This window comes from Mustela nigripes, chromosome 15, assembly GCF_022355385.1.
Source record: "Mustela nigripes isolate SB6536 chromosome 15, MUSNIG.SB6536, whole genome shotgun sequence".
NCBI lineage: Eukaryota > Metazoa > Chordata > Mammalia > Carnivora > Mustelidae > Mustela > Mustela nigripes.
In genome coordinates this window covers 10,890,102-10,902,845 of record NC_081571.1, presented here as the reverse complement: position 1 = coordinate 10,902,845, position 12,744 = coordinate 10,890,102, and the positions used below count along the sequence as shown (strand labels likewise).

At 43.6% G+C, this 12,744-nt stretch overlaps 1 long non-coding RNA gene across 1 annotated transcript in view; it reads right to left on the bottom strand.

Annotated features, from left to right (window-relative positions):
* Positions 1–3,638: 3,638 nt before the first annotated feature.
* The window catches only part of LOC132002624 (uncharacterized), a 32,535-nt gene continuing 23,429 nt past the window's right edge, over positions 3,639–12,744 (bottom strand). Inside the window, exons 2-3 of the long non-coding RNA XR_009399965.1 lie at positions 5,972–6,081; positions 3,639–5,206 (exon numbers count right to left, since the gene is read on the bottom strand). This is a non-coding gene — a long non-coding RNA (uncharacterized LOC132002624). The remainder of the gene's footprint in view (positions 5,207–5,971; positions 6,082–12,744) is intronic.

Here is a 12,744-nt window from a genome sequence, read left to right as displayed (position 1 = left end):
ATTATATATTGTCCGACTGGAATGTCCCCAGGAGCAGGATTTCTGTGGGATTTTTGGTCCACAACTGTATCTCCAGCTGCCAGCACAGTGCCTCCCATATGCATAAACACTCAAATATTGAAATGAGAATAAATGTCTTGACAACCCACTGTCTGCTGGCAGCAACGCCCACCCATGAGACAAAAGTAAAGACCAAAGAGCAACCAGGGCAGGTCCTGCGGGTGTACCTGTCAGATCAGCAGATGGGATGGGAAAGAAGATCCCTGCACCTGTGTGCAGAGTTGCTCGGAAAGAACAATGCCGACTTTGTGTTGTACATTTGTATTTTCCCATCGCCAAATCTTGACATCTGTACGACGTCCTTGGAGAGCGACTGCTTCATTCCATTTACAGGCGAAATAAAAATAACCCAGAGAAGTAAAGGATCTTACTTAAAGTCACACAACTCTGTAGTGGCAGAGTCAAATCTAGAGACCAGAACCCAGAACTCTTGACTTTTATTCTTGGGCTCTTTTCCGACATCAAGCTGTCCTATACCTGAGCTTTTCATTTCTATCCCAGAGTCAAGAGGCTAGACTTGCTGCCCCCAAGAACTCTACTCATGGCCCACAGCATCTTGGGGAGCTTCCTCAGCCTGTTTGCAGAGAATGGTCAGCTTGGCCTTGGATTCAGTTCAGGGTTAACATATGAACAATTCTTTTTTTTATTTTTAAGATTTTATTTATTTATTTGACAGACAGAGATCACAAGTAGGCAGAGAGGCAGGTGGGGGGTTGGGAGGGAGCAGGCTCCCCACCAAGCAGAGAGCTCAATGCGGGGCTCAATCCCAGGACTCTGGGATCATTACCTGAGCCGAAGGAAGAGGCTTTAACACACTGAGCCACCCAGGTGGCTCAACAATCCTTCATCAGCAAGCCCAAGCATATGATGTTTCCAAGCAACTACAAATCTAATGTCAAGAGAAAATACAGGGAGTGCATTATGTGTTGTGAAATATTGCAAGAGACAGGCATAACCTAGGTTTTGTGATTCTAAGTGTTTGCTTTCTAAATGATCACTGATTTCTGGGCCCTGGGGAGGTCATTGTCTAGCCCTGAGCAGGGCACTTGTTCCAGCCCCATATACTTGAGCTAATTAGCCACAACTACATTTCACACGAGGGTTCCCTTTGTGGTGATAGTTAATATTCGGCAGGAGAATAGACACTCTTTATTCCTTTAATTGTGTTTTCCTAATTAAATTGCAAATAGTAATTGCTTCTTACTCTTGAACGAGAGATCTTAGATTTCATTATTGGGTTCCTATGCTCACACTTTATCTTAACTATTTTTAAAATCTTGACACAACTAAGTAATCAAATAAACTTTATGTCATAAACATATTTTGGATAAATGTAAAATTTCCTATTTGACAATAATCCTCACAACATGGTTATCTAATAGTGTTTGATGTATGATTATTATAAAAGGGGTAAGAATAATACTCTTCAGTGTAACTATACAAAATGAAATGTACCATACCCTTATCTTTGAACCGCTGTTTCTTGTTTCCTAATCTTTAAAAGGGAAGAAATTTCGTCTATTCTTCTCTACTTAAAGAAAGATGATGTTTAATTTAACCCTCTTGGAATAAACAAAAATATTATAGAATAAATTCTGCCAAATAAAGGTATCATATTAATAATATAATTATTTACAAGGTAGCTATCTCATAACAGATCAGTAAAGATGATGAGATTTGTAGCATGTGGAATTTTAAAAATGGAAGAGACCCCAAAGGTGGTCTGGCTCAAATTCATTTAATAGAGGGATAAACAAAAGTGCAGGAGTAACAGATTACACCTATTTTAAAGTTTTTCTTTGATAGACTAAGATTTTTTTGTTTTGTTGCTTTTTTATGTTCAGAGTTTTATCTAAATTTTAGTTAATGTAGGGCCACCTGGGTGGCTCAGATGGCTAAGAGTCTGCCTTCATCTCAAGTCATGATCTCAGGATCCTGGGACGAATCTCATGTCAACCCCCCACTCAGAGGGGAGTCTGCTTCTACCTCTGCCTCTCCCCACTGTTTGTGCTTGCTCTCTCTCTCTCTCTCTCTCTCTCAAATGAATAAAAAAAATTCTAGTTAATGTATAGTGAAATATTAGTTTCAGGTGTAGGACAAGTACCTCCTTAATGCCCAGCCCGCCCCAGCCCGCACCCCCATCAACCCTCAATTTGTTCTCTGTAGTTAAGAATCTTACGGTTTGCCTCCCTTTCTTTTTTTTTTCTTTCCTCTCAGTTCATCTGTTTCGTTTCTTAAATTCCACATATGAGTATAATCATATGGTATTTGTTTTTCTCTGACTGACTTACTGTGTCTTCTTTATCCACTCCTCAGTCGATGGACACTTGGGCTCTTTCTATAGTTTGGCTATTGTCGATAATGCTGCTGTAAACATCAGAGTGCAGGTGCCCCTTCAAATCCATATTTTTGTCTCCTCTGGGTAAATATCTAGTAGTACAATTGCTGGGTCGTAGGGTAGCTCAATTTCTAACTTTTGAGGCGCCTCCATACCGTTTTCCAGAGTGGCTGTGCCGGTCTGCACTCCCAATAGACTAAGATTTTATAACAAAGTACCATTAAAGAGGGAATATTATTCAACTCATTTAGAACACATCACAAGGGTGAGACAACTAACATCTTTTATAGGGGCTCCAGATTGTTACAGAAGCTTCTTTAAGTATTCTTCATAGATCAGTTTTTCCAGATCCTTTGCCATCCTGATTGCCCTTAATAAAATCTTAATTGTCAGTATCCTTCTCAAAATCCTAAATTCTCAGTCCCATTTTCACCACTACGGGGACTGTGGGGTTGGTGAACCTTTGAAACCTAGGCGGATCTAAGTAATGCAAACCGAAAGTACATCTGTTTTTGGAACCCCGGCACGAGCTAAAACCCCAGGCCTCAGCTAGGTAAACTGCTTTACAACAAGGGGTGTCTCTTCTTTTTGTCTGCACGTGTCCATCTCTCCTACTTCTGCAACAGCACCCCAGTTTCCCTTGGGGGAGTTACCATGTCATCATTGGAGAGAACCCTGGAGGGACAGTCAAGCCAGATGGCCCTCCCTCCCCTGACCAAGATGTGGGCATGTGACTCACGCTGGACCAGACAGCCACTTTCTCTCTGGCATTTTGACCAGAGCCGACTGTCTTGAGTGGGGATGCGGAAAGACACTTATGGTGTCCGAGATCCTCCAAGTGATTCTGTTATGGGAGCTCCCAAACCCTGGTTCTTCAGCCTCTCCTTTCATTCTTTGAGTATACCATGCGTTCCCAATAAAATCCTTCTTTTTGCCTTCTGTTAAAACAAAGTCGGTTTCTGTGGCGACCAACCAAGATCTCCACATAGCACCGCTGGCCTCTGGGCTACTTTCTGCTTGGTTTCCCTTTGTGATTTCTGCCCTTCATCCTCTCCCATCAGAGAAGGGACTGTGTCTGCGCTGCTCACTGCCAGAGCTCCAGAACGGAGAATTGTGTCCATTACATGGGACGCTCTGAAGAAATAGATGTTAGATGCATGACTGACACACCATTCCCTAAATAATCCTGTTGTTTTGACAACTTTGTCAACATACTTTGACAAGTAGCTTGGGATATGAAACCAAAGAAAAGGATTTTTTTAAGATAGTCTGTTTCTTTATAAACACGAATTCATGAAAGAAAGGGAGGACAGAGTATTGGAGGGTCCGTGAGAGAGCGTTTAAGAGCTGGTCCTCGCTAACTAAATGCAGGTCCTGTTTTCCGCCAGATTAGCCTCAGATCTGAGCAGCTGGGCAAAGGATGGAGCAGACCTTGGGACTGAGTGGGTGGTCCAGCTCATTGCGCCTTGGAGGAACTGGGGCCCCCGGGTGGGGGGGCGAGGGGGGCAGAACTGCAGCCGTTGTGGCCACAAGCACCCTCCCCCAATCCCAACAAGCCAGGGTGAAAGTGGTTCAGCAGAAATGATCCGTATAGAAATGGCTTTGTGTTTCTGAACTTGCTTTGTAACCCAGGGTGATTTTACTATGGGCCTAAAGCCAGTCGTGGTTTAAAATGAATGAGGAGAAACAGTAAGAAAGCAAAGAGACATGATGGGATGGTGATGGCTTGCAGACCAAGATAATTAGATAAATACAGAAGATGCAGGCACAGTAAGGAGATGCTCAAAGGCTTCCCAGCCCCTGATATGATAGACACAAAACGGGAATCAGTAGCATGGCGGAGGCCTTTAAAAGGACTATCGAGAGGATAGAGAGTAAAGGCCCTATATTAAAGAAGAAGCCTCAATGAGCTCTTAGGCCTCGCAGAGGCCTCACCAGAGATGCCCATTGATAATGACTAATGTGAAGTGAATGTCTGTCGTGTCCCAGACTTGAACTATGCTGGGGAATTTGCATGCATTTTCTTATGTGCCTGCACAGTCTTCTGGGATGGATACCACCACAATCTCCCATTTTGCAAGTTGGGGAAAGTGGGGTTTAGAGAGGTGCTCAAGGCCACACAGCTAGCAAGAGTTCAAGTGGATAGAAAGAGATGCTAGTCTGGAAAAACGGATAAAAGAGAGAGGCTAGTAAGTCCATTTATCAGTCCACATTATGACTGTGAAGGAGAAATTTCTGGAAAAGATTATGCAAGGAGAAAACCAGCGTGGAGTCTAATAGGATTCAAACTGCCCAGCTTTAGTGGGGACATGGATGTGTCCTGAGCCCTCGCAAGGGGCTCATTTACCACCTCTTCCCCTCTCTGTCGGTTGCTTTCAAACCATTCCCCATCTACCCTCAACCAATAACACCTGCCATTCTTCTGTAGTGGCTTAATCTAAGAAACTGCCATGAGTTCTGTGGGTGTTTCACTAAAAAAGAACAAGAAGTGTTTACTTCAACCTGTTCTCAGAAAGCAATCATGTCTCCGAGTCTTGGAAACTTGACTTTACCCTTGACCCAGAGAAGCAAGAACAGGTCTTTGGAGTAGCCCTAAGTTTGCAGGAAGAGAGGGCATGACCCTGTAATACCAAGAAGATCCCTCTAAGGAAAGAGTCTCTCAAAATGCTGTCCCTTAGAAAAAATAATTATTTTGACCCTTTCAAGTGGTTCCAGGAGGTCAAATCTATTTTCATAATAATATGATGTTCTTTTTCACTTTCAAGCTCTTGATCAACAATGTACATGGAGCAGTCCAGAGGCTACCTCCTGCGGGAAATCACAACACAAAAGCAGAGACAGATATCAGAATCTAGATATTAAGGTGATTTACAAAAAGGTAAAAAAAATTCTTTTTAGTAAGCTTTTTTGCCTTTAGAAAATATTAATTTTATGCACAAAAAAACCTGTTACTTATTTGAATATATAATGGGCTTGTTAATATTTTTTAATAAATTAATAAAAATTTTGAAACTTTCTCAGTTTTCATTTCTGGCATAGTAAATATTGACCGCCATAACCTCCACAGACAAGAGCTCTTGGGAGTGCTCTGTAACCTGTAAAGCAGATGTGATGATTTCCATGAGGGCTGGAAGCCTGAGCCCTGCTTCCATGCGTCCTGTTGTGGCTGGACCCCCATCAAGATGAATGGATGTGGAGGCTGGAGTGTAAATCCACAAGGCTCGGGGTCACCAGTGAATGTCTGCCATGGTTATACAGTCACCAGTGGGGAGGCCCAGTGGGTACCATGGGCACCACTCCAGTCCACCTGAGCAGCCAGCTGGACTGGACATCCACATTGTACAATGGAAGCACAATCTGGGATAATGAGAGCCAGTAATCTACACCTCTGAGACCATGTAAATCCTGGAATTCTGTCAGACAACTCAATACAGGAGGGTTCCATGAGTCCCAGTAATTACCAACATCGGCTATGCCACCAACCAGGAAGTGGGGACTTGGAGCCAGATTTGGTGTGTCATAAGACAAAAAGCCATGTTTCGTGCACCTGAACATGATGAAACAAATCCCTACCTACTGCACACTTTCTTTCCACATTGCTGTCATCTTCCAAACTTCCTGTCTTGCTCCATCATTTATTGAAGACTCCGCGTTCTGGCTCAGTCTTCCTTTCTGCTTCTAGGCTGAGGAAATGAAACATCTTTTAGAATGACCACAAAAACCTAAGTCTTCTATTGTCTTGACCTCTTATCAGCAGCAACCTTCTCCTCGGTGGCCTTTACACTCCTTTCCTCGGCCATGACCTGGACCTTCCCATCGCCTGGACCTACCCATCCCCTAGAATCCTAGCTCCAGCATCCATGTTATGACCACACCCTCATCCTCCTGGCTGGATGACCCAGTTATTTTCTCAGCATCAGTTCTTTCCCTTTGTCTGGCCCTCTAGCCCCTTCACCCTTCTCCCTCACCCCTATCTACCTCTCCTGTCAACACTCCCTTCCTAGCTTAGACCCAACATTTCACCCTGTCAAACATCTCTTGGCATTCTCAACAGGCTCACATCATCATCTCTCCATCACAGCCACCTGATAAAACCCAAGCCCTGCATCACTCCCAACTATTGGTCTTCTTGATGCTCTTAAGCGCTGAGGAAGAAAACCACACAACCCTGCAGACTGTGGTGTCTGACCCAAACAGGGCTCACAGCCTTTCCAGCTAATTCTGCCAAGTTGCTTTCGATTGTTGATTCTTGATTCTCTGTTGATTGTTGATTCTCCTTCTCCTCTTCCACGCTGACTACCTCAATCTCCCTCTTATTTCCTCAAAGCACTAACTCCACCACTGTCCTCTTCACTCTTGGGTGATGATCTGGCCTCTCACTTTTCAAAGAAAATAAAAGATAATGGAAAGGAATCTCATAAACTTTCTGCATCACTCCCACAGACTTAGTTCCAATCATATCTACCTCCTTCCCTCAGTTACAGTAGAGAAGACCATCTCTTGTTCAAAATCCCATCTCTTCTTTCCTCACAGACACATATCTATCAGTCACCCCCTCTCTGTGCTGTATCTTCAGCTTCTACCTCCAGCAACACATAAATCTCAGTATCTGAAAATAAAGAGAAAGGAAACCTCTCCCGAGCCACACCCTCCTCCAGCCATTTTACCATATTTCCCTTTGTCACTTGTCTGTACTCCTTCTCCTCTTATACTATACTCCTAATCTGGCTGAAAGTCAGCAGATGTGTATATCAATTACAAGTCTTTATGTTCAAGTAAGAGAACTCTAACTGCCTTAGGCCAACAAGGAATCATTAAGAAAGAAATAGAGCAAAAGTCATCAAGAATCTGGATGACCAGGGTCAAAAGAAATGAAGAAACCAGGACAGCTCTAGGGGGTTGGTAGCAACAACTATTCAACAGCCTGGTCAGAGCCCCACTTTTGAAGTGAATGAACTTTGGACACATTTCCCATTCTTGTATCTCTGCTTTGAGATCCAAAGTCCCAGGAGACTACCCAGAATGCACACAATGGTGAAGGAAGTTGTCTAAAAGAAAATGAAAGTGCTATAATAAAACTATAAATATTTATTTATAAATAAAACGAAAGGATACTGGGTGGCAAAAATAAAAAGCAAATGTCCACTTCAACAATGTTCGAGCTTTTTTAGCTGACATCTTTGCAGTAGCGAACACTGCTTATTTGTGGTTAGGAGACCAAATGTGAGCTCCATGAGGACTGCATCTCCAGAATCTTGGACAGAACTTACTACATAGAATGTGCTCTCTTGTTGAATGTCGACCACTCATCCTCTTGAAATCCTTTCTTCCTTGGCTTCCATGATATCATGCTTTCCTGACTTTTCTGAGTTAGTCTCCTAGATCTGGTGTAACAAATTACCACAAACCAGGTGACTTTAAACAACAGAGATTTATTCTCTCACTGTCTGGAAGTCAGAAATCTGAAATCAAGGTTCATCAGGGTCACGCTCCCTCTGGGCCCTAGGGAAGAATCTATTCCTGGCCTCTTTCAGCTTCTGGTGGCTCCACGCTTTCCTTGGTTTGTGGCCACATCACTCCCTTCTCTTCCCCCATCTTCACATCATCTTCTCTGCATATATATAATCTCCCTCTGCCTTTATCTTATAAGGACACTTGCAATGGCATTTTTCCCTCATGCAGAAAGTCCAGAATAATCTCAGCTCAAAATCCTTAACACCCTCCTACCTCTCTGGCCATTCCTCACCCTTGTTTCCAAGCTTCTTTGCCTGGACCTGAAATTTTGGTTCTCCCCAGAATTCTGTTGAGCCCCATTCTTTCTCATTCCCCACCCACCAAGATCTCCATTACCAACTACACATTGATAATTTTTAAATCAATATCTTTAGATCAGAACTTTCTCCTGAAAACTAAACCCATATAACCAACTATTAGAAAATTCGGCTTGGATCTTGGGTGTCTCAAAGAAACTCTAAATGTAAACATCCAAAAATGAGCCCATTGTCTTCCCCCAAAACTATCCTGTTCCTGTGTTCCTGTCAGTTAATGGGACCAATTATTTAAGCCTGAACCTTGATGTCTCCCTCAGCTTCAAATCTCTCATACAGTCAGTCCTAACTCTTGGTAATTGCACCTGTGAAATATCTTTCCAATCTGCCCAGATTCCACACTATCATCTTCATTCAGGACAACCTCCTACCAATCTCTCTGGTTCTAGTCTTAGCTTATTTCAACTAATTCTATCACTATGGCCAGAACGATCTTTCCAAATCAAGAGTCTGATCCTATTACTCTCCTTGCTTAAAAGCTTTCAATGATCCCCCAGGGCAGACTGTATTTTCCAAAGACGGTTACGGTATCTTCCATCCCACATGATCATTAGTAATATCACCCTCTCCCTCATCAAGTGGTAGAAGCGACTTCCTCTCCACCTAGAACTGGGCTGGTCTGTGGGACTTGCCTGTAACCCATGGAATGCAGCCGAAGGGATGCCCCAAAATTAGAGTAGAAGGAGCTTGCAGCCACTGTTCCTGTCAGAACTGCTGACTCACAGAATCTCTGCACATAACAAAACGGTCATTGTTTTAAGCCACTAAATTTAGGGTGCTTTGTTACACAGAGCTAGATAACTGAGACATCCTCCAATATCTCCAAGGTAAAATCCGAACTTACTGATCTGTCCTTCATGACTCCCCCACCTCCTCCAACTGCAGCTCTTGCCATTTGCCCACTGCAGTGCACCCTCCAACTCTACCAACCTCCATGAATCTGTGAATTCTCTGAACAAGCCATGTGCCCCCACCTGCGAGTTTTGTATGCTTACAGCCACCCTGATCGGCTGATGCATGCCCTCGCAGTCTCTCTCTTCCATTTCCACTACAAAAGCCAGAGAGGAAAACACCTTCACCCTGCCTTCTTGGCAGCCAGAGGTGGTCATGTGTGACCCTGTCTGACTCATGGATAATGAGCCATCATCTGCGGGGAGCCTCTAGGAAGGCTTCTGCTTTCCTGATGGAAAGGATAGACATTGCTAATGATACTTCCCCATTTGTTGTGCCTTCTAACACAGAAATGACACTAGGGTGGCCACAGTGATCTTGCAATTGTGAGGAAATGCCAAGAGAATGGCAGAGACGTGCAGAGATCCTCAAGATGCAGAACCAACGCCAGCAGCTAACTATGCCAATGCCCTGTGATGTGACAAGAAATCAGCTTCCGCTGCTTCAAGTCAGTCTTAATCAGCCCCTCCTCCTTGAAACAAAAATCATTCCTAACTGACAGCATGTGATTCCTTCTGCCTGGATACTCTGCCCCTTCCCTCTATGTCTTTTCCATGCTTCCTGTCCAAGCCGAGGTTTTGGCTCCTCCAGGCAGCCTTCCCTGTCTGCACCCACACCTGATTACTGTCCCAGGAACTTCCCCACAGCATCTTGTATTTCCCTTGCTCTAGCATTTATCATATAATTTTTCTTTCTTTCTTTCTTTCTTTCTTTCTTTCTTTCTTTCTTTCTTTCTTTCTTTCTTTCTTCTTTTTTTTGTGTGTATCCCACTATGTAATAGGCTGAATTGTATCTCCCTCCCCACCCCGAATTCATATGTTGACATTCTAAGCCCTAGAACCTTAGAATGTGACTGTATTTGGAGATGGGGCCTCTAAAGAGGTATTTAAGGTTAAATGAAGTCATGTTGGTGGGCCTTAATCCAATATGACTAGTGTCCTTAAAGAAGGAGAAATTTGGACACAGACACAGAAAAAGAAAAGAGGTTGTGAAAATGCCTTAAGAGAATGACTATCTACCAGCCAAGGAAAGAGGCTGCAGAAGAAACCAACCCTGCTGACACCTTGATCTTGGATTTCAAAATCCATGGGGAGGAAATTAATTTTTGTTATTTAAGCCACCTAGTCTGTGATATTTTATTATGGAAACCCTAGTAAACTAATAGACTGGCCAATATGGCCAAGTTGATGGGACATCACTGCCTTGATTTGACTATGTTATGTAAGACTCCATCAGAGCTGCAGAGAGTCTCCTGGCCTCTAAGACACAAACAGCCATGTTGTGGACCATCTATGGAGAAAACCAGATGACAAGGAACTACAAGGACATCTAGCAACTGAAGGTGGCCTCCAACCAAATGCAAGTAAGAAACCAGGGCCCTCAACTCTATAACCAAGAGGAAGTGAATTCTACCAATGGCCATGAAAGCCTGGAATACAATTTTGAGCTCCCAATGAGAACAATGCCTGGTTGATTCCTTGATTACAACCTTGGGGAAAAGAAGACCCCACTAAAACATGTGTGGACTCCTGACCCATGAAGAAGGTGAGATAATAAATGATTATTAATTATGGGGCACCTGGGTGGTTCAGGTGGTTAGGCATCCAATTTTTTATTTCAGTTCAGGTCATCTCAGGGTCGTGAGATCGAGCCCAGCCTCAGGTTCAGCAATCAGTGGGGAGTCTGCTAGAGATTCTCTCTCTCCCTCTCCCTCTGCTCATGAGCTCTCTCAATCTCTCTCAAATAAATAAATAAATATTTAAAAATAAATAAATAAGTGGCTAAGTTTGTGGTAATTTGTTATGCAGCAAAGAAAATGAAAAGGTGTCTGATGATGAGATTTCCATTTCCTGGTAGGGGAGATGGGGAACTGGTGGTATCCATATGACTCCATGCTAGGAATGTTTCACTGGAAACTCAAGAATCACATCGAGACCAAGAGGAGAAAGGAGAATGAGAAATATAGTGCAACTCTCTACCACCCCAAAATATGTTTTCTTCTCAAGGTTCGATGGGTAACTAACCAGTATAATATAATTTGGGGAACACTAACAAGCTATCAGCCCCTAAATTTTTGCCCCCACCTACCTGTCCTGACTTCTAAGATATCCATCTGCAAGGCAAGGAAATCTTTATGCAATAAGAAGCATTCTGAATCCTTATTTAAAATGCACAAGCCTGGGCTCCTGGTTGGCTCAGTGGGTTAGGCCTCTGCCTTCGGCTCAGGCCATGATCTCAGGGTCCTGGGATCGAGCCCCACATTGGGCTCTCTGTTCAGCAGGGAACCTGCCTCTCCCTCTCTTTCTGCCTACTTGTGATATCTCTCTCTCTGTCAAATAAGTAAATAAAATCTAAAAAAAAAAAAAAAACACAAGCCTGAGCCCCAGCCCACTTCCAAATCTCAGTCTACATTTTTAACCAAGCGTATCAGCTGATGGTACCCCTAATATTTGTTTGCATCTAGGAGCTATCCTTTGAGGAACACTGCCTTATACACCTTTAGGAGACATGCACATTGCAATTGGAATGATATGGTCAGTCTCTTGGACATGTAGTTTTTTTAAAGATTTTATTTATTTATTTGAGAGAGAAAGAGAGAACACAGGTTAGGGGAGGGTCGGGCCAGAGGGAGAGGAAAGGAGAGAATCTCAAGCAGAACCACATTGAGCACAGAGCCCAACTCCAGGCTCCATCCCAGGTCCCTAAGATCATGGCCTGAGCCGAAATCAAAAGCTGGATGTTCAGCTGACTGAGTCACCCAGGCGCCCCTCTAGGACACGTAATTTATTTGAACTGTCTTGAGGAGAAAGCTACCCTCCCTACTCTGTCTCAGAGCTCATATGGGAGCTGCTTCTCGCTCTACAACGTCCCTGGTCGGGACTTACTGCCAGGTTTTCTGGCTGCCAAGGACTTCAGAGGAGTGTTGCTGATTCACTCCATCCACACTCCACCTCCTCTTGCCCTCACCTTCCCTGCTGTATGTGGATTTCAGATGTCTGACCAGTGAAGCTGAAGGACTTCCAAAGGGCAGCTGTCCCTTATGTTTCAAACTAAATACGAGAAATGCTATCAACGCCCTCTGGCAAATTGAACCAGCTTGGGCTGAAAATTGTGTAGGCACTTGCTCACAAGTTTGTTCTGCTTTTCACCCAGAAAACTTGAAACTGCTTCCTCCAAATATCATGACCTGGGATTAATCAGCATTTTGGGGAGAGTCCAAACATCTCACTGAAAGACTTTTTTCCCTTGGTTTGAGCTACTTTGCGTAATAATATATGTAGAGTCTCAGGGAAAATGATGTTTGAAAACAGTGGCGGTGAGGGGCACCTGGGTGGCTCTGTTGGTTAAACATCTGCCTTCAGGCTCAGGTCACAATCCCAGGAACCTGGGGATTGAGCACCTGTGGGGCTCCCTGCTCAGCCCGGGGTCTGCTTCTTCCTCTCCCTCTGCCCCTCCTCCTGTTTGTGCTCTCTCTCTTGCCCACTCTCTCTCAAATTAAGAAAGAAACAAAGAAAGAAGAAAGAAAGAAAGAAAGAAAGAAAGAAAGAAAGAAAGAAAGAAAGAAAG